Below are 19,070 nucleotides of genomic sequence, written 5' to 3' on the forward strand. Positions count from 1 at the left end.
CACTTCCTGGGACAGAGCCGTGGGGTGAGGCCAGGTCCCACTGGAAGGAAGGTAAGTGGATACGTTGGGAGTGCCAGAGGGGGCCAGCTGGGGACACTGAGCAGGACGGACAGTCCTTCCAGGCTCAGCAGAAGCCCGGGGCCCTTCACTCTGGTCTGTGTTGACCCGGCCTGTGACCCTGGGGAGGCTGCTTCACCCCCCCACCGGGGGCAGTGACTCCAGGGGGCCTGGCTCTGGGCCAGGCCAGGCCAGGGGTCACGCAGGCAGGCTCCCCCCACAACCATCGCCGCTCCCCTAACCCACCCTCCCCTCCTAAGTTCCAGAGGAGGTAGGATGGGTAGACCAGGGGTGCACACGGGCCTCTCTTCGCAGGTGGAAATGGGGAGTGTGCCCCTCCCTCCTTACCCACCCCCCTCCAGCTCTAGCCGCAGCCTGGACGGACCTCTCCGGGCCTGGGCCTCGCTTTGGCCCACCCGTCTCAGCCGCCCGGCCTCCGTCCCCATCCCTCCCCTCCCCACAACCACTGCTCCTGTGGGGTCTTATTTATATTCTCTTCATTTACCTACACACACCTCAGGGTCAGCTGGGGGCCTCAGAACCGTCTGGGCAAACTTACATCACCTTCCTGTCTTTCCTGAGGCCCCCACCCCTGGGCAGGGCTCTCAGCCCAGCCACCAGGCCCCGAAGGTGAGAATCACCTCAGGAGCTTTAAAACGACCCATGCCCATGAGGGATCTTATTAGGAGGGGTGATGAGAAAGTTCTAGAACCGAATTATGGGGGTGGTTGCACAACTAGGGAAATTTTAAAATCACCCACTGAAAGTGGGTGAATTTTATGGTATGTAAATTATACTTCACTAACCTTGCCATTTTTTTCTTAATGTTTTTATTTTTAGGAGAGAGAGAGACAGAGCATGAGCGGGGGAGGGGCAGAGAGAGGGAGACACAGAATCTGAAACAGGCTCCAGGCTCCAAGCCGTCAGCACAGAGCCCGACGCGGGGCTCGAACTCACGGACCGCGAGATCATGACCTGAGTTGAAGTCAGATGCTTAACTGACTGAGCCGCCCAGGCACTCCACTAAAGTTGTTCTTTAAAAAATACTCATGTCTAGGGGCGCCTGGGTGGCTCAGTCGGTTGAGCGTCCGACTTCGGCTCAGGTCACGATCTCACGGTTCGTGAGTTCGAGCCCCGCGTCGGGCTCTGGGCTGATGGCTCAGAGCCTGGAGCCTGCTTCTGACTCTGTGTCTCCCTCTCTCTCTGCCCCTCCCCCGTTCATGCTCTGTCTCTCTCTGTCTCAAAAATAAATAAACATTAAAAAAAAATTAAAAAAAAAATACTCACGTCTAGGCCCATGGCTACCCCCATTAAATCAGAATCTCTGGTTTGGGGTCTGGGCCAAGACCCCCACTCTGGTGTCACCGTGACCCCAAACATTTCATTCCACTGCCATCATTCACACACTCACCCCGAGGGAGAAGGAGTGACCCCCCCCCCATTCACTTTCTGGGGCCACCGTAACCACCACCACAACCTGGGTGGCTTAAAACAACAGGAATCCACTCTGTTCCAGGGCCCTTGGGCCAGAAGTCTGAAGTCCACGTGTCAGCAGAGTCATGCTCCCCTCAAAAGTTCCAGGGAGGATCCTTCCGTGCTTCTTCCAGCTTCTGGTAGTTGCCCACAAGCCTTGGCATTTCTGGGCTTCTAGCTGCGTCCCTCCCATCCCTACCTCCCTCCTCATGTGGCCTCCCTCCCTATGTCTGTCCATGTCCCTGTTTTCCCTTCTTACAAGGACACCAATCATTGGACTGGGCCCACCCTTGTCCAGAATGACCTCATCTTAACTATTTACATCTGCTAAGACCCTTTCTCCAAATAAGGTCACATTCCGAGGTTCTGGATGGACAGGAATTCCGGAGGGACGCTATTCAACCCAGCACGTTGAGAATGGGAACCCAGTGAACCTTGTCAGGACGAGACGATACAGCGACAGGTGCGGCCCCCTTCTCCACGTCCTGCAGTAACTGTGCCTCTGTTATGGCCCCGGGCCTCCTCTAAGAAACAGGTCTGAGGCTCGGCTCCCTCCAGGTGTGCAGGCGTGACAAGGTGGTGTCTCCATAAGTGTCCTTCTGGAGGATCCCCAGGGGCTCCTGGGCCTGGGGGGATGGGAACTGGGAAAGCCCACGGGTCATGTCATCTCACTCCGTCCTACCAGAGAAAGTGCTGCGGTGTTGATCTTCACCTAACAGGCCCTCAAGCCCGTTGCTCAATTGGTTCCAAATTGCAAGGTTGGGAAAGAGAATGATGATTGGTGATCACCCTTAAGAATAATTACACATAGCCCAGATCTTGGGCCAAATATCACCTGAAGGAGACGCACATGAATTCATTCAATTCAACAGCCAAAATATGGGGTTGGGACTCATCGTCCCCTTTTCCCAGGTAAGGAAATCAGGGTTCAGAGAAGTCAAGTACCTGGCCCAGAGTCTCACAGCTTGTAAGAGGCAGGGAACTGGAGAGGTGCCTGGGTGGTTCAGTTGGTTAACCGTCCGACTTTGGCTCAGGTCATGATGTCATGATTGGTGAATTCGAGCCCCGTGTCCAGGTCTGTGCTGACAGCTCGGAGCCTGGAGCCTGCTTCGGATTCTGTGTCTCCCTCCCTCCTCTGCCCCTCCCCTGCTCACACTCTGTCCTTCTCTCAAAAATAAACATTAAAGAAAAAAAATTTTTTAAAGAGACAGAGGACTAGATTTGAGCCCCAAAACCTGGCTCCAGAGGCTGTGCCCCAAACCAGGTTTCTGGAAACTGTGGCCCTTGGGCCAATCTGGCCTGCCTGGGTATGTATTTGTATGGCCTGCAGGCTGAGAATGGCTTTTAACCCATTTTTAAAGGGGAAGAAGAGGGAAAGGAGGAGGAGGACGACGAGGACGAGGAGGAGGAGGAGAAAGAAGATAGAACCAAGGCTGTACGTGGCCCACAAAGCCTAAACTCTTTACCCTGTCCCTTTATGTTAAAAGTCTGCTGTGATGCCTCCCAAGTCCCCTACAACGACTAGGAGAGGATCAAAAATGATACGGAGGTTGCGGACAGAAATCTGTATCCACAGGGTCAGCGTGTAAGATGCCCGTGAAATGATGACAAATCACACGAGCACATAGCTCCCAACTCAGGCCCACGACCCAGACAAGGCCAATCACAGTACATGTATTATGTTCAGGCAGTAGTGTGTGAAATAAGTCAGGTCAGTGAGATGCAGTCTTGGGACTCTGCTATAAAACAGTCTTAAGAATAAAGAGGAGGAAGGGGAGGATTTATTGGCTCACATAATTGAAAGTGTTCTCTTGCCAGCTTCAGGTACAGCTTGACCTAGGTGTCCACACATGTACTTGCTTTCTATTGCTGCATAACAAATTACCACAAACTTGGCAGCTTCGGCCACTATGGGTTTATTATCTCACAGTTCCCATGGGTCAGAAATCAGGCTATGGGTTAGCTTGGGTCTCTGCTCAGGGTCACAGCAGGCTGAAATCGGGGTCTGACTTTAGCAGCCTTCGCGAAAAATGTTTGAAGCTGCAACTCATTTCACATTCAGGTTCCTCTTCCACACTTGCTGGCTATGGAAGACTTCAGTTCCTGTTAGTTAGAGGAAAACGATCCCCGCCTGTTTGCTGTCTGTCACGGAAAGGCCACACCCTGCCAAGTGGCCTTCGTCACAAGACAGCATTTTGACCTTTCAGGGCCAGCTGGAGCATCTCTGATTCCAGGGAAGACCCCAGTCCCTTTTCAGGATTTACACCTGATGGGTCAAGCCCACCCAGGATTTTCTCCCTTTTGATTCATTCAAGTTCAACTGATAGGGGTCCTTAATCACATCTTCAAAATCCCTCCCCTTTATCTCAATCATGGGAGTGAAATCCATCATATCCACAGTCCTGCCCACACCCAGGGGGACAGGGTTCTACGGAGCCTATATACCCGAGAGGGGCAGGAATCTTGGGTGCCACCTTAACATTACAATGCGATCCATCTACCCCACAGCTCTCCTTCTGCCGCAAGTCTAAGCCCACACGTGGCCTCAATTAGCACCCAGTTCAAACCCGGAAGTAAGAAAGCGCCTCTCAATAGAGTGAATGAAAATAGGCCCTTTATCCCCATTGGCTCAAAAAGGATCGCACACCTATGTCTGAACCAATCACCGGACAGAGCATGGAATGCGCAGATTGGCCAGGTCTGAGTCACATGCCCAAATCCGGAACAAGAAGCCGAAGCCACGTCACTAGAGGCTCTGGTGGAGGAAATCCAGGAGGGACCAGTTTCCCCATAGGAGAGGAGAGTTCTTGTTATAAAAGCTGGGCACATGGGGACGCCTGGGTGGCTCAATCTGCTAAGTGTCAGGCTCTTGATTTCAGCTCAGGTCATCGTCTTACGGCTCATGAGTTTAAGCCCTACGTGGGGTTCCGCACTGGCAGTGCGGAGCCTGCTTGGGGATTCTCTCTCCTTTTCTGCCCCTAACCCCCCCCCCCCCGTGTTCTCTCTCTGTCAAAAATAAACTTTTTTTTTAATGTCTCTATTTATATTTTTCAGAGACAGAGTGCGAGCAGGGGAGGGGCAGAGAGAGAGGAAGACACAGAATCCGAAACAGGCTCCAGGCTCCGAGCTGTCAGCACAGAGCCCGACGCGGGGCTCGAACTCACGAACCGCGAGATCATGACCTGAGCCGAAGTCGGACGCTTAACCGACTGAGCCACCCAGGCGCCCCAATAAACATTTTTTTTAAACTGGACAAATGGACCCTGAAAACAATCCCAGTTCTCCCTCAAAAAAGCAAAAATCTGTGTGGTCCATATATACTCTCCTGGATAGACTACCTTATTTTATCTCCAGTTCAATGCCATTTTTATCATCCAAATTTCCAACCCTTTCCCTGATTCCTAACTTCTATGTTATTGCAATGTTAGCTTACAAATGTATATTTACCTACATGCCCCTGCAAATGGACACCCAGCACTGAAGTTTTTTTGGTTTTTTTTTTTTAACGTCCAGGCCACTAATAGGGTAAAATGTGTAAGAGTCTACCTCCCAAGGGCCGTGAGAGGGAACGTGCTGCTGAGTTCACTCTCCTCCAGTGGGGAGAGGGGGCTACTTTTGTCCCCTCCTCTCCACGCTCCCGTGCCTCGGCCCCCGTGTGAGCCTCCAAGGGCTGGTCTCAGGGGCGAGAGTAAAAATATTTAGCGACGGGCCCGACGCGTCAGCTCAGACGGCTGCTGTAAACAACCAGAGCCTTTTCCAGGCCAAATGTTGATCTGACCGGCCTCTCACGCAGGGCAGCATGTGGCCAACGGTGTGGCCACATCAGCACTTCCAAGAACTTTTCCCTGGGTCATTATGCTTGGAGACTGTTTCCGTGTGAGCCTGCGGATGGCCAAGGGTGCTTATAATCACAGGCCTCTGGCCAGCGGACTTAACATCAATTATAAGTGCACAAAGAAGGCTGGTTGTTCTGTGCCAGCACTGTTCTGAGCACCCTGCGTATAAACTCGTTAATAGCTCGCGACAGCCCTGGGAAGTGGGGACTATGGTCATTATCCCCACTTGGTAGGTCAGTGTGACAAACAGCCGGGGAGTGATAGCCTTGAACGTCTGTGGCTTTGCTTCTAAACACTGGGGTCCCAATCTCTCCACTTTACCACGTCCGTTTGAAAGCATCACACACAGGTATGTTCGTTCACTCATTTCACAAATACCTACAGAACACCAACTGTGTACTAGGCACGCTTATAGGCACTGGACCTACGATAGCAAACAACCCAGACGCAGCCCCTGCTCCCCTGAAGCTAGCGTGGGCTGCAGGCGGGGCGGGGGTGGGGGAGGGGTGCTGAAGGGACCCTGGTCACAGGCACAGAATAAAAACAGAATTTTATATAGTGGCATGCTATAGGAAGGCAATAAAATAAGGAGGGAGGATAGAGAGTGAAGGTGACCAGGAAACATCTTTGGGTAAGACAGGAGAGAACTCTCAGGGAGGTGACAGCTGAACTGAGAGGCAAATGATGACAAACAGCAAGACCAGAGAGAGGGCACAGCAAGTGCAAAGGCCCTGGGGCAGGAAAAGGCTTAAGGAACAAAGAGAAAGACACCCTTGTGGCTCCGTTAATGTGAGCCATCTCACATCATCTGGGGAATGATTATGGAATTGCTGTTCATTTCCTTAGGTGTGATAATGAAGGGGAGGTCACCTGGGGCACGAGCTTATTCTTAGGAAGTGCACGCTCAGGTCACAAGGGGTGATGTGCCATAATGATCATGACTTTTTTCAAATGGTGCAGCTAGATATAATGCACACATGGCCGAACATTAACAACTGTTGATTCCAGGTGGAAGGTGTAGCATAGCCACTGTCCTACTCTTTCAACAATTTGGTTGGAGATTTTTATACTAAAAACAGAAGGCAGAGCTCCACCTTGTCCACAGATCTGCAGCTGTGCTATCCTGGGGCCGTGTTACTCATTTTGATACCCAATTACCTGCGGACCGATGCCGGGGTGCCCCATTTTATCACATCACAAATTATATGAAATTCACGCATTTAATCTTTTCTTGCCTACGTATCCAAAAGAGAACTATCGGTGTATTGTTAAGCGACTAGACAAATTGTCACTGTTATCTGCGTTCCTTACTGGAGGCAGTGCAACCGTCTTTCACCGGTAAAAGTTCGGAATAAACATCACCGCTCTTTGAGATCACTCATAAGCAGCCCCCAGGAGACTGCAATTATACCCATTTATAATTCTCCTACCTCCCAATCTAACCCTTGATTCATGAATGTGCACTTTTAGGCGTTAGGCGTTAGAATAAATTAGACTATACAATTACGTGTAATTAAGGGGGGGAGGGGGGAATGGGTACCGTGTTGCAAAGATTAGCCCTGTTTTGCTCAAGTAAAGTATGTCTGTGTCACCGTGCCAGCCCAGGAAGGCAGCATGAGATACAATTAATGCTCTTCTGACTTAATGGGGGTTTATGGTGCTGTTTTTCATTATCACAAGATCTCAAGAAATATAAACAGTTTTTCTCTAATGCAATCGCGTTTCCACCGACAAGACAGCTTGGGTCTAAGTGAAAACTCAGCAGAATTAACCACAAATGGATAATGTTATGGATGACGCTGGGATTTGTATTTTAAAACCCGTGCAAAACTGTCCCCACTCAGGAGCTGAGAAGTCGGATCCCCAGCCCCTGGGGGTGCTTGTGCAGCCTCCTTCTGCTTTGTCCCTCACTCGTGCGGGTTATGAAAGCCACCCGTGCCCCAGTTCGGTGGCCCGCTCGCATTCCCAGGCCCTCCCGTCTGTGGCCATGTTTCTACTTTTAACGCTTTTCCTTCACACGTCAATTTGTTTGAGACATGTTAAAAGCTTGACTTTTACAACCTCATAAAACCGCATCTACTCCAATCCAAACGCAGCCAGAAGTGCTGGGACAATCAGATTGAGTTTCAGCCTCTTGACTGTGAAAACAACACAGCAGGAGTGATTCTTTTTTTTTCTTTTTAATTGTTGTATAGGAGTTCCAGAAATAACAGCATCCTGGCTTTGCAAGGTGGATAGAACCAGCCGGGCGATCTGCGCCGAGGGCCGCCAGGGAACGCACGGAAGGATGAAATGAGGCGTGTGGGTGTCAACAGAATGGTCCCCTCGAGGTGAAACCACCAAGGGGGTGGGGAGTCAGGCCAGTCCTGAGGGCCCTGAAAAGCCCATTACCCAGCCAGGACGCTCACGGAGACGGATGCCATCGGGGTGACGAGGGACCCCAGAGGAGAAAGGCTGTCCCAGACAGTGTGGATGGAGACGGTCAGGGGCCGGGGTGTCAGGAGGCCAGAGGATCCCGAGAATCACACTGAGGCCCCACCCAGGCCCTGGCTCAGTGGCTGAGGGATTTTCCAGGCTGGGGGACATCTGAGCGCCCGAGGCCTCCCAAGTCTCCCAGGCAGACACCGAGCTCCCAAATGTGGCCCGAGTCCCCCTCCTGCCTGGAAGGAAGCTGGAAAACTTGGGCTGAGGCCTCCGACCCCCGAGGACCACGGAGTTGGCTGTGAATCATGGGAATGAGATGTGGCCAGGGGGCGCTTTGCAGACCCTTTGACTCTGCGAGCGTCTGAGTTGGTGAGTGAGGGCCTCACCTGAAACCCGATCCGTGGCACGGGCCTATGGTGAGCATACACACATGTGTTTGCACACACACACACAGACACACACAAAGAGGCACTGACACATGAGATCTGTCTCCTTCCTAAGGAAAAATAAGGGGCAAAACACAGATGACACCATGTTCAGCCTATGACAGCAACAGAAAGAATAAATATCCAAAAGCGATAACCAAATGATGTCATCTCAGCCCTGCCTACAGCCCCATGTAAGGGATTGTGAGCTGCCCCTCCACGCGTGGGGTTTCCCGGTGAGGAGAAAATTGTGGGCAGGACCCCTCTAGGGAAAGGAGACCTGTGTTCGTGAACTTGAGGCCTAAAGGAAGGCAGTGTACTTGTGGTAGAAATCTCCCCACCTCTGAAATATTCTCCAGCATAAAAAGCAGGTAAAGGCAGATCTCACCTCGCTCCCCACCGCCAGCCCCGGGAGGCACCCCAGGGGGCTCTGAGGACCCAGGTAGAAAATTACTGTCGCAAGAGATACGTGTCCCAAAGTCAGGCACAGTCTCAAATGAGTTAAAATCCCACTTTGCCAACTTTGTGACCTTGGTCACAACACTTGACCTTTGTAAGCATAAGTTTTCTTGAAAAATTGGTAACAAGGATTACATAAGATAACCTGGTGGAAACATTCAGCAGTGGACCCCGGAACCTACTAGAACTATACTCCCTGTGGGAATCCCAGCCCCACGTGGCCAGTCCAAATTGTGAGATGGTGGACGTGTAAAACACGCACCAGACGCCAAAGACTTGGCAGGAAAAAAGAACGTGAAATAGCTCATTAATGGTTTTTATATCGATCGCATGTTGAAGAGATGTTTTGGGTAGACTATGTTAAACATATTATCAAAATTAACTTCACCTATTCCGTGTTACTTTTTAATGCAGCTACTAGAAAAATTTCAACTCCAACCATGGCCTGCTTTTTCCTTCTACCAGAGAGCACCGTACTAGAAGTTCTGCAGGAAATGTGTCCATCCTTCCTGCCGCAGAGATGAGACAGAGGGGAAGAGGGTCCCCGTTATTTTTTGCTCCCCGAGGGTGAAGATGCGAGCCTGACATCCTGAAGAAGGGCAGGAGGTCAGCAATCTCAATGGTGCCAAACGTGAGGCAGGAATCTGATTTAGGAAAAGAAGTTCCCGATTTTCCTGATTTCATTAAATTACTTTAAATGTCTATTGATTGATTGATTTGGGGAGAGAGTGAGCAAGCGTGAGCGGGGTAGGGCCAGAGAGAGAGGGAGAGAGAGGGAAAATCCCAAGCAGGCTCCACACTCCCCACAGATCCCCTCGTGGGGCTTGAGCTCTCCACCGTGAGCACAGCCAAAATCAAGAGTCCGTGGCTCAGTCAACTGAGCCAGCCGGGTGCCCCTGATTTATTTAGACTATAGATCCATCTGGGGTGGCGAAGGGAGAAGACGGTGGGGGACTTTCGTGCTTCCCAGTCGGGTTAGGACACCCGATTTGCATCTCAAATAAACAAAGAATAGTTTAGCACACCTTGTGGGCCTCCAATATCATTATTTACTAAATGTGACAAGCCAACTTGCGCGAAGGAAGACTAAGTCAGAGAAAGGAGCTGTTCCAGTGAAAAGGGGTCTCGGACTTAGCAGAACCCTGGAGCCAAGCTTCCCAGATTCCAATGCTGGGTGCACCCCGTAGCAAGTGTCTGACCTTGGGCCAGTCACTTAACCTGTGACTTGGTTTCCACGTCTGTAGAATGGGCCTAACACCTCCCTTGTAAGACCATTAGGTTTCAACAAGTCACCGTTGCCTACCTAAGGGCACGTATCTGCAGCAAGGTCTGCCTCCCCTTAGCAACTCTGCGGCGTTCCTGCAGCTACTGGTTGGTTCTCTGCCGGCTCTTTGCCCAACCCCGTCAGCCCAGTCCCCCTCAGGCCTCTGCTGTGGCGCTGGGGACAGTGGAAACCGCGGTGGACAGCACCACCTTGAGTCGAATTCCTCCCCTTTCGGAGGAGAAAGCGGGTTTCTCCTTTCTTTCCTATTTATTCCCGGATCATTTCTGGGCAACGGCAGCTATTTTCGCTTGAGTTCAAGTTAGGATCTCGGGAGGGTTCCTGGGCGCGGGGACAGTTCACCCTGCGCTCTAGCTGGGGGCTCGGGCTGCAGCCGGCATCTCCAAAGGCAGATGCGTGTGGTGAGAGGCGAGCGCCGCTTTGCTTTCAGCAAAGGCGGTCGGGTGTTTGCAGACCGGGGCGAGCCCTTGTGAGAGCAGATAAAAGAAAACATTTATTAACGTGTCATTACGAGGGGAGCGCCCGGCCGGGGCTGTCGCACGCCCCGCGCAACACTGGCTCCTTCCAGCTCCGAGGGAGGAGAAAAAGCGGAGAGGAAGGAAGGATACTCTTCGTTTCCAGCCAAGGGGACCTGATCAATGGCCCTCCTCACTTTATTGCGGTGTTTGATTTATTAGCGATGCCCCCCCCCGTTTGTGTCTTTTACACACACACACACACACACACACACACGCACGCACGCACGGCTCTGGCTCGCGTCCCTCCCTCATTTCCAGCTCCTGGGCGAATCCCACAGCTGTTTCAACTCTCCGCCGAGGGCGAGCGGGAGCGAGTGTGCGTCTGTGTCCCGGCGAGGGTGCGCGCTCGGCGCCGGGAGCGCGGCCAGCCGGGTCCCGAGGCATCGGGAAGCCGAGAGCCGCGCGGACCCCCGCTCTCCGCCGCTGCCCCGTCCGGGGCCGGACTTCGGGGCCAGGGCCGCACGCGCCGGGGGAACAAGGACCGGGCCGGCCCGGCCGCGCGTCCATCGAGCCGGAGGTAAAGCGCTGGGGCGCGGGGGGCGCGGGGAGGGCGCCGCGGCGGGTTCCCCCCCACACACACACCGGCCCCGGGCCCCCGCCGCCCGCGGCTCCGGGTCTGGCGCCCCCCGCCCCGGCGCGCGCTCGCCTTCCCCGCTCGGAGGCCGGCGGGCGGGGAGCCGGGCCGCGCCGTGTGCCAAGGGGCTGGCTCGGGCAGCGCGGCCGGCCGGGCTGGGGCGATGTGAGCGGCCCGGGCGCGGCGCGGAGCCGGACTTTGGCGAGGGCGGTGCGCCGGGGCGGGGGCCGGGGGGGGGGGGCGGCGGCGGCGGAGCCGGGGGGGGGCCGGGGGGGGGGCCGGGGGGGGGAAGGCGGGAGGAGGCGGAGGGAGGGGAGGAGGAGCGGCGGCAGCACTCGCCGGGGGATGCAGCGGCGGCGGCGGCGGCGGCAGCGGCGCGGAGTCCCCTGCGCCCCGCGGCCCGGCCGGGCTGCGGCAGAGGCGGCGGCGCCCCGCGCGGGGTGAGGCCGCCGGGGCCGTGCGCGCCGGTGAGTGGGGCGCGCGGGGCCCGGGGGGGCGGGGCGGGGGGCCCCCCGGCCGCCGCAGCGCCGCCCAGGTGAGCGGGCGGCCGGTCCCGACCGCCCGGCTCCGGCTCCGGCCCCGGCGCGGCGCGCGGAGGTGGGACCCGGCCGTCCAGAGGGAGGCCCCGGCGCCGGCGGGCCGCGGGGGGCGGGGGGCGGGGGGATGACCCGTTTGACCCCGCCGGCGGGCTTGGCGAGCGGGTGACGGTTTCCCACCGCGCCCCTGACCCGCGGGAGCCACGCGGAGCCCTGGAGGACTCCGGGGAAGCGCGCCCGGGCCCGCCGGCCGCAGGGGGATGGCCTCCTTGACCCCTTTGAGTTAGAAGCCAGACCACGTGGGGCTTGTCCAGGCAGGACACGGGAAAGCGGTGGACCGGATCTTCAGGGTGACTGGGAGCTCGCAGCTACCGAAAGGGCCAACGGGATCGAAAAGACAAACTTCCTCCCAGGCCAGGTCAGAACCGGTTCTCATCGCCTTGCGGGGAGATGCTCCCCTCCCCGGGCTCCCCCGGGTTTCCGAAGTGTGGCAGCGAGGCGATTTCTAGAGTGCGCTTTTCTTTCCTTCTGGTTTTTCTCTCTTTTATTTTAATTCTTTCTAGTAGTTCATTCATTCGTTCTACAAGCATCCATGGAGCACGTCCTCGTGCCAGGTTCCACATTAGCTCCAAGAAAAGGCGACGATCGGTATATAGTTCCTGAGCCAGAGGCTCGCTCGGTTCGCTTTGAAGGCAGCCTAGTAAAGAGATGTGGTCTCAGGGTGGAAACTGTAAAGAGACACCAGCAAATCCTAGTTTTGCACAGTGACCTCTGTCCGCAGTTCCCTACCTGCCCTAGGACTGAAGACGGTGCCCCCTGCGCACAACACAGTCCCCCTCCTCCTCCTCTTCCTGAAAGTTCTGATCCCTTCCCTGCCCCCTCTACTCTCTTTCCAGCAGCTTGTTTTAATCACTTTTTGAGTTAAAAGTCAATATTTAATTAACCAAGTAATTACATTCAGCTTACGCTTGAATCTGGGTGTTTGCACATCTGTGCCTGCGGGGAGGCCGGCCCTGGCCCCCTCCACCTGCCCCTGCCTCTGTCCCACAGGGCCGCCCTCCCTTCCTTCGGGGCAGAGCTGGGAGCCTGCTCTCCCGCAGGGTCTCTGGCGACAGAGAAGCAGGTAGGATGGGCTTTCCCCGGAGGACACGGGCGTCTCTCCCCAGAGCGGCCAGAGTTACTCTCATCTGGCAGTTAATAGTGAGGGGGATTTCTTCCTGGATCCCGGCTACCCATCACAGAACCCGCTGGACGGTTGTAATTCAGTTAAAGCCATTCATGCGTTTATAAAGGGGGTGGGGAGGACAGACTGGAGACCACTCACCTGGCAAGAGAGGTTCCTCCGGCTTTGCCTGTCCCACCTCATGGAGGACAGAACACTCCTCAAAACAGCCCGTCCTGGGGTGCAGATTAGTCTTCTAATAAGCGGCTCAAAGGGCTCGCTGGACATTTGCACACGAAGGATGTGCCTTCCTTGGGCCACGTTTATGTACATAAATGCCTGAAAGCCCATGTGGGTTTGGGGTTTGGGCTTTGCGTACAGTTTTTGGGGTTTTCTTATTTGAATTTATGGCTTTTTAAAAAACCCTAATAACATGTTACGTTTTCAAACTTAAGGGCTGAGTGATGAGTTAAGCATAAAAAGCCGGGGCTTGGAGGAAGACAGTGTGGCCGTGTGTGAGATTGTGTGTGCGTGCATGCACGTGTGCAGGAGTTGTGTCCCCTGCCCCGTCGCTCTGTTCAGCTGCCGTCCTGAGGACCTAGAAAGGGGTGACTGCACTGCCCGGCATGTGAAGTCCACCTTTGGATTCGGGGGCGACAACTCTCTCTTCCTTTCTCTAGACGTCTTTAATTTATCCGTTTGGCCGTGCCTCAAGGGGCAGCTTTCTGGTCTCCTAAGTCAGCCAGACTGGGAACATCACTGAACCCCGCCAAGTCGGTTCTTCAATTCTGTCCCCCCAGAAAGGAACCAAAAGCCTTGTCCTCCAGAAGAATATCAGAATTCCCGACCCGCTTGTAGTTCAAAGAACGAGCTTCGTCTGTTCCAACCCCTCGTGCATAATAACTCATTTAATCCACACAAAAACCCTGTGAGGTAGGTCTGGTGGTTTTCGTCATGTTAAAGACGAGGACACAGAGGGGATTGTGACCTTCCTGGGACAATTGGTCAGTGGTGGAGCCAGGATGTAAGAGGCCCTGTGGCTCCAGGGTCCATTCTGACCCACTGTACTCTCCTCCCTCCGTGACCTGGGTCTTTCTTCCAGATGTGGAAGAGATACATGCCCCGTGGAAGAAAACGCATCTAGACAAAAGTTTGAAAGGCAGAAGCCCATCAGTAACCCCTCTCCTCTCCAAAAATCTCCACTATTTGACAGAATCTCAGATTTGTGTTTGGTTTGTGGGGGGGTTGCGGCCTGAGGAAAGTGTGCAATTGCCGGGCCGCGTTTCCTGCCCTGTGCAAATACACACACACATGCTCCCCTAGTCAGAATGCAAAGGGACGCATCAAATGTGGCTGATGCAAAAAAGCACAGCCTCCGAGGGGCGGAAGGGTTAACGCTTTCCGAGAAGTGAGGCCCTCTTGTGGTTGGTGATGGAGTCGCACTGGCCTGTCCTTGGAGAGGTGGCCCCGAGGTTCCCAGCTTTCCATCAGGCCCCGGGGCCCTCTGTGGCTGGTGGGCACGGAAGGTGGGGCTTCTCAGTGCTGACCTGCAGGTGCGGTCGCCTCACCTCAACCTGCCTGCCTTGCGATGAGCCCCCGCCCGGGGAGGCCGAGGGGCCCCTGATCCGATTCAAGGCGCTACCTAATTGGAAGATCATTAAGATCATTATAATTAATTGGCATCCTGATAAATGGCGTGATTGCCTAACTGGGATGGTTGCTAGGGAACCGGGCCTCACTTGGAGCCGAAAGAGGAAGTCGCGTGGGTCTGGCCGCAGTCGGGTGTTCTGGCTACACAACCAACAGTTAATGGGGGGCAGGGAGGCGGACGCCCGAGCAGTCTTCCCGGCATCTGCTGGTGTTTACTGAGCAACTGCTGTGTGCAGGTCGCGAAGGGAATATCACAGAGTCTCAAACCAGCATAAGGAGAAAAGAAGGGACGTGTTCGCTTTTATGGCCACAAACTGCTCGGGTGACTCTGGCTTCAGATGCAGCTGGAATCAGGGCTCCGATTGTGTCCTGAGCATCCGTTCCTCTGCCTGTCTGCTCCTCCTTCCACGGGGCCGGTTGCCCTCTGGCTCCAAGGGGTGGGCAGGCCCGGGCTTCCTGCCCCGCTGTGTGATCCGGGGAGCATTAGTTAACCTCTCTGGGCCCCGGTGTTGTCGCCCAGCAAATGACGATGGCTATAGTAGCACTTACCTCCTGGTTTGTGGTAAAGGATGAAGTGAAGTCATCAGCAGCAAGGGCTTCGCGCGGCACCTGACCTCAGCAGGCCCTCAGTAAACGCCGGCTGTTGTCATAATTGAGGTGTCCGAGTTGGCTGCTGAAGAGCGGTCCTCTTGTTCTCCCTGGTCTAAGCCCAACAGGAAAGAACAAGCCTCTTTTCTGGAAATGCCCACCCTCGCCCCGGGCGTCCCTCTGATGGCACTGGTTTATGTCATGTGCTCACTCCAAACCCACACCGGTCAAGGAAACGAGCGGCCGACGGTGGGCTTGGGCCAGCCTCCCAGGCCCCACCCTGGGGCTGGGGACGGAGCAACGGAGCCTCCAGAGTCCTGGAGAGCACAAGTTGGGGGGCTCCCAGTGGAAGGAAGCCTCATTGCTACAGCCTGCTAAACATCCCGGGGTGTCTGCAAGGGACCTCACAACAAATATCCATTGTGCCGGGGAAGACTAGGCAGCCTGGAACGTGGGGATTCCTGAATAAGACTAAGAGAGAGGCTTGGGGGCAGGGAGATGATCCAGAATTCAGTCGTGGACATGTTGGGTTTGAGATGACCAGGGGATCTGAGCTCTCGGTCGCTGTGGGATACCCACGTCTGGAGCTGGTTGGGGCTAGCAGCCTACATCTGGGAGGCCTTGGAGGATCCATGTTATTTTAAGCCGGACACCACCGTCCGGGGAAAATGTATTTTGTTCTCTGGTGTGGTCTGCCCCTCCCCTCCACCTGCCTGTCCTGCATCTATCTGATGACTATTTTTAGCACACCTCACAGGCTCACCTCCTAATGATGCTCCTGAGAAATTCACAAAGCCCCAGGCTGAGCCTCCCCTTGTCCGTCTCCTCACTGCTCAGTGATTAGCAGATACAACCAAATATTCATCACTCGACAACAGGTGCCTTTGGGAACTGAAGGTCAGGTGGGATCTTGGGCCTCATAGGCAACATGATGCCTCCCTGGTAGAACACCCGTTGGCATCGTCTTCGAAGCTTTTCCTCCAGCCGAGACCCAGACTTCATGGGATTCTCTCACCAGAGACCACCGCCATTTTGAATTCTACACAGTCTCTTAATGAGATTCCAAAACATACGTTGTCCAGGGGCCCTGGCCTCTGACACATGGCTTTGTCTTGCAAAAGCCTGGCCCACGGCTCTGCGCACTTGGGCCCTGCTTGAAACATTAGGTAAATTCTACCCCAGACCCAGAGTCGTTACGAGTAGGTCTTATAAGCGTGAGTTGATAGACAGGGCCATTCCCAGGGTCCATGACGTGTTTAGCCAGGTGGAAGCCAGATGTGTTAGGTGAAGAATATAGCCAGTAGCCTTTGTTACTGGCTCCCAGTCAGGGCCCCAGTGGGTGACTGGCCCTCCTCAGTGGCCAAAGAGAGGAGCGTTTTGAAAAGAGAATGGAAAATGGCTCCCAGAAGTTCAGGAGATGTTCGTGCTCTGGTGAAAGTCAGATCATCCCAAAGCTGCATTTCTGGCCTACTCCAGAGACAGACACTGTCCACAGACTTGTGCATGCGGGCCACTTTTCTGGGTATTTCAGACACCAAGAAATCCCACCACAGTTCTTAGAGGCTTTGAGTCCTAAGCATTTGAATGTGAATCAAGATATATTCACCGCAAGTAATAGAATTCCGGCTGAGAGTGGCTTACACAATAGAAACGTTAGCTCTCGCTTAACAACCGTCCAAGCCAGGGGAGCCCTGGAGCCAATTTGTACAATGTCTTCAGAGACCCAAGATCTTCCAGTCCTCTGTTCCTCGGTCCTCATGCGTCTTTGGCCTTGCTGCTTCATGGTCTCAAGATGGCTGCTGCAGCTCTAGACATTACATCCCCATACAAAGTGGAAATAAAGAGTGGGACCCCATGCTGTCAGCCTTTTAATCAGAGAGCAAAATCCTTCCAAGAACACCCTCACCCCAGCAGACTTTGCTTCATGCCTCATTGGTCCAGGGTTGAGTTTTGTACGCACACCTAAACCAAACACTGGCAGAGGGAAATGGGCTTTTCGTGTTTGACGTCACTCGGTGGTTCCCAAAATTAGCAGATTAGACGCCCTCTTATAGCAGATATTTTTGGCAGGTTTACCTGAAATGAATTCCTGGTAATAGACCCTCTCTGCACGTTTTTGAACTGATAAAGTATCCTGAGTATAATTTAAAGAAAAACTAAGAGGACAGTGAGTTATAAGTAAATATATGTATGGCCAGCTATAAATCTTAGGCACAACTACGTTGGAAGACACAATAAAGCAGTCAGATGCCCACGCTAGTATGGAATCACATAAATCTGACGGCTACAGACACAGCGGGGTAGGAACATACCACAAGTGCTACGGCCATAAACCATGTGATTTTCCCAAATGGCAAACAATTTACCAAAATCTCCGAACAAAACAAACGACAGTCTTCCCTTGGTTTACCTCACGGTTGCATTCCCAGAAAATTCAGCGTAGACTAGAACCAGGCAAAACAGCTTTTGTGTTTATATGTGAAATGGAGCTCGTTTCTGAGGCCAGGTAGCTAACTGTAAGAGCTTTTTCGCCTACGTGAGTGTCTTGTGGGACATCGGAAAGTCATGCCGGAAATGGGGCAGTTCTGGGGGTGCCTGGCTGGCTCGGTTGGAAGGGCGTGAGACTCTCAATCTTGGGATTGTGAGATCGAGCCCCACATTGGGGGTAGAGATTACTTAAGAATAATAAATAGAATGTACTCAGTTGGAAATGGGGCAGTTCTGGGGTGCCTGGCTGGCTCGGTTGGAAGGGCGTGAGACTCTCGATCTTGGGATTGTGAGATCGAGCCCCACATTGGGTTCTTCACTGCGTGGAGGGTGGCAAATTATCCAGCATCCCTGCTCCCCTACCAGACGCCGGAAACATCCCCCAGTTACCATGACGACCAAACACTGTTCACAAATTCCTGCGAACACCCCTCTGGGCTGATTTCACTCTTCTGAGAGCCAAGGGCTTACGCCAGTGCTGGTTTATTGCCAAAACAGGGGTGCACCTCCGGGCCCATAAACTGAGGAGTGATCCTGTGGGGGCCACCCACAGCTTCTGCCTCAGAACTGTCCCTGGGGACAGCTTATTGCCCTCCTTGTTGACACGTTCCTACAATACCCTAGTCCCTCGGGTGAAACGATCCTATGTTGTTAGCGCGAACCAGCTCTCCAGCGAATGGGCTCCTGAGTTCTTGGGCACATCCAGGTATCAGCGGCTTCCACCTGGGCAGGAGATGAAGGAGGTGTAGAAGACTGGACGTAAGAGACATCTCTGAGAGTCCCCCTGGTTAACAGGGTGCATTCTAGAACCAGACTTCCTGATTCACCCACCAGCTCTGCCGCTCAGCTGGGCGGAGATGGTCAAGTCAACTCATTTCTCGGAGCCTCAGACCCCTCTTCTGTCAAATGGGGATGATCACGGCAGCTTCCTGGTAGAGTCACGGCGAAACACTAGTTCACTGGGTCGGCACGTGAAAATTGCTTCCAAAAGTCAGGCGTCCTTATTATTGCTTATACTTGTAGATCCCCCAGCCTTTTTGCTTTTGCTTTTGTTTTTTTGGTTTTTTTACCGAGATGTAATTGACATATAACGATATTCGTCTTAGGTGTACAACATGATTTGATACGCATATATATTGGAAAACGATTACCACAGTAAGGTTAGTTAATATGCATCATCGCACAGTTAAATGTTTTTCCTGGGGATGAGAATGTTTAGGGTTTAGGCTCTTAGCAACTTCCGGTGCAAAACACAGCCTCATTAACCGTGCAGTGCGTCGTCCCCGGTTGCAACGGGAAGTCTGTACCTTTTAACCGCCTTTGCCCATTTCTCCCACCGCTCACTCCCCAGTCTCTTCTCTGTATGAGTCCCGTGTTTCAGGTGGTGGTGGTGGTGGTGGTGTTGCTGAAAATCTTCAACATATAAGCGAGCTCGTGCTGAGTTTGTCTTTCCCTTGATGGCCCGTGCCCCAAACGGCAGGGTTTCCTCCTTTCTCCTGGCCGAGTAATATTCCCATCGTCTGCGTATACACATCACCTCTCCTCTCTCCGCTCACCCCTCCGCGGCCACGGCGGTGGCTTCCGTGGCTTGGCTGCTGT

The 19,070-nt window shown here is 53.9% G+C and overlaps 1 protein-coding gene across 4 annotated transcripts in view; it reads left to right on the forward strand.

The window, feature by feature from the left end:
* Window positions 1–10,742: 10,742 nt before the first annotated feature.
* Window positions 10,743–19,070, forward strand: part of SULF2 (sulfatase 2) — a 118,479-nt gene continuing 110,151 nt past the window's right edge. For 2 of the 4 annotated variants that reach the window (XM_053199859.1, XM_053199862.1), the window contains exon 1: window positions 10,743–10,991. The gene's annotated coding sequence lies outside the window, so the exon portion shown is untranslated. Of the gene's footprint in view, window positions 10,992–11,368; window positions 11,516–11,981; window positions 12,003–19,070 lie in introns of those variants that run through there. The other 2 variants (XM_053199860.1, XM_053199861.1) reach the window with 2 other exon arrangements.

The sequence above is a fragment of the Acinonyx jubatus genome, chromosome A3, assembly GCF_027475565.1.
Source record: "Acinonyx jubatus isolate Ajub_Pintada_27869175 chromosome A3, VMU_Ajub_asm_v1.0, whole genome shotgun sequence".
In the NCBI taxonomy this organism is placed as follows: domain Eukaryota; kingdom Metazoa; phylum Chordata; class Mammalia; order Carnivora; family Felidae; genus Acinonyx; species Acinonyx jubatus.